This window comes from Arachis duranensis, chromosome 3 (assembly GCF_000817695.3).
Source record: "Arachis duranensis cultivar V14167 chromosome 3, aradu.V14167.gnm2.J7QH, whole genome shotgun sequence".
Taxonomy (NCBI): domain Eukaryota; kingdom Viridiplantae; phylum Streptophyta; class Magnoliopsida; order Fabales; family Fabaceae; genus Arachis; species Arachis duranensis.
The window spans coordinates 66,661,778-66,664,511 of NC_029774.3; positions in this window are offsets into that span (position 1 = coordinate 66,661,778).

Genomic DNA, 2,734 nt, shown 5'->3' on the forward strand with positions numbered 1-2,734 from the left:
CGAAGAATGTAGTGCTATCATTCAGCACAAATTACCCCATAAATTGAAGGATCCAGGGAGTTTTCAGATCCCCTGTGTCATAGGTGAGGTCACAGTAGAGAAGGCTCTCTGTGACTTAGGAGCCAGCATTAATTTGATGTCAGTAGCCATGATGAGGAAGATGAAGATCGAGGAGGCTAAACCAACAAAAATGGCCTTACAATTGGCAAACCGATCATTCAAGTTCCCTCACGGCATAGTAGAGGATTTGTTGGTGAAAGTGGGAGACTTCATATTTCCAGCCGATTTTGTAGTGTTGGACATGCAGGAGGAAGCCAAGGCCTCCATTATCCTGGGAAGACCCTTCCTGGCCACTGCTAGAGCTGTCATTGATGTCCAAAAAGGTGATCTTACCTTAAGATTACACAATGAGAAGATGACATTCAATGTATTCAAGGCCATGAGTTACCTACCAGAACAATTCGGGGAATGCATGAGATTAGATGCACTTGAGGAAGAAGTGCAGGAGAGCTTCGAAGAAGAAGGACCAGAAGAGCCAGAGAGAGTCATGGAAGAGGAGTATGAATCAAGTGAAGAGGTGGTAACAGCAGAAATTCATATACAAGAAGCACCAAAAGTAGAGAAACAAAAGTCAGAAGCACCCAAACTTGAGCTCAAGGCACTGCCACCTACTCTCAAATATGCATACTTAGGAGAAAATGAAAGTTACCCAGTGATCATAAGCTCATCCCTTAGCCAGAATCAAGAGGATGAACTACTCCAAGTATTGAGGAAGCACAAGAATGCCATTGGATGGACTCTTGCTGACTTAAAAGGAATAAGTTCAGCCATATGCATGAATAAGATACTGCTAGAAGAGGATGCCAAACCGTCCATTCAATCTCAAAGGAGGCTGAACCCAATCATGAAAGAGGTGGTGCAGAAAGAAGTTATGAAGTTATGGCAGGGAGGGGGGATCTACCCTATCTCAGACAGCCTATGAGTCAGCCCTGTACATGTTGTCCCAAAGAAGGGAGGAATCACTGTAGTTCCAAATGAGAAGAACGAATTAATCCCTATAAGGACGGTCACTAGATGGCGGATGTGCATAGACTACAGAAAACTCAATGAAGTTACACGAAAAGATCATTTCCCCCTTCCATTCATGGATCAAATGTTGGAACGACTTGCAGGCCATGCATATTATTGTTTTCTTGATGGTTATTCGGGATATAACCAAATAGTTGTTGATCCTAGAGACCAAGAGAAAACCTCATTCACTTGCCCATATGGAGTGTTTGCCTACAGGCGAATGCCATTTGGGCTATGTAATGCGCCTGCAACTTTCCAACGCTGCATGCTTTCTATCTTCTCAGACATGATAGAGAAATTCATCGTAGTCTTTGTTGATGACTTCTCAGTATTTGGAGATTCTTTTCCTAGCTGCCTACAACACCTTGCCTTGGTATTGAAAAGATGCCAAGAGACCAACCTGGTCTTGAACTGGGAGAAATGTCACTTCATGGTGACAGGAGGAATAGTCCTTGGTCATATGGTCTCTAACCAAGGTATTGAGGTGGACAGAGCCAAAGTGGAACTCATTGAAAAACTTCCTCCACCCAGTGATGTCAAGGCAATTAGGAGCTTTTTAGGGCATGCTGGTTTTTACAGAAGGTTTATTAAAGATTTTTCAAAGATATCCAAGCCCTTAAGCAATCTCCTTGTATCTGATACACCATTTGTCTTCGATGAAACATGCATGTTAGCTTTTGAAAACTTGAAAATGAGGTTATCATCTGCACCTATCATTTCCCCACCTGACTGGAACTTACCATTTGAACTGATGTGTGATGCATCTGATTTTGCAATAGGGGCAGTGTTAGGATAGAGGAAAGATAACTTAGTCCATGTGATATACTATGCCAGCAAAGTCCTTAATGATGCTCAAAGAAATTATACCACAACCGAAAAGGAACTGCTCGCAATAGTTTTCGCATTTGACAAGTTTAGATCGTACCTCATTGGTGCAAAAGTGATTGTTTTCACAGATCACACAGCACTTAAATATTTGTTTGCTAAGTAAGAATCAAAACCGAGACTAATAAGATGGATCTTATTGTTGCAGGAATTTGATATTGAAATCAGAGACAAGAAAGGAGTGGAGAACAAAGTAGTAGATCACCTCTCCAGAATCCCTCAGGATGAAGGTGGGGCACATGATACTCATGTGAACGAGCTCTTCCCTGATGAGCAATTGATGATAGTTCACAAGGCTCCATGGTTTGCAGACATAGCCAACTTCAAGGCAACTGGGGCTTTACCACCAGAGATACATAAACATCAGAAAAGAAAGCTCATGAATGATGCAAAATACTTCGTCTGGGACGAGCCATATCTCTTCAAGAAGTGTTCAGATGGACTCCTTAGAAGATGTGTTTCGGAAGAAGAAGGACGAGAGGTCCTATGGAATTGCCACAGCTCAAGTTATGGAGGCCACTTTGGAGGGGACAGAACTGCAGCAAAGGTTCTACAAAGTGGGTTCTTTTGGCCGACCCTTTTCAAGGATGCCAAGGAACTGGTAAAAAGCTGCAATGAATGCCAAAGAGCGGGAAACTTGCCCAAAAGAAATGCCATGCCACAAAATTTCATCTTAGAGCTGGAATTGTTTGATGTGTGGGGAATAGATTTTACGGGGTCGTTTCCAACTTCATATGCAAACAAGTACATCTTAGTAGCTGTGGATTATGTCTCCAAG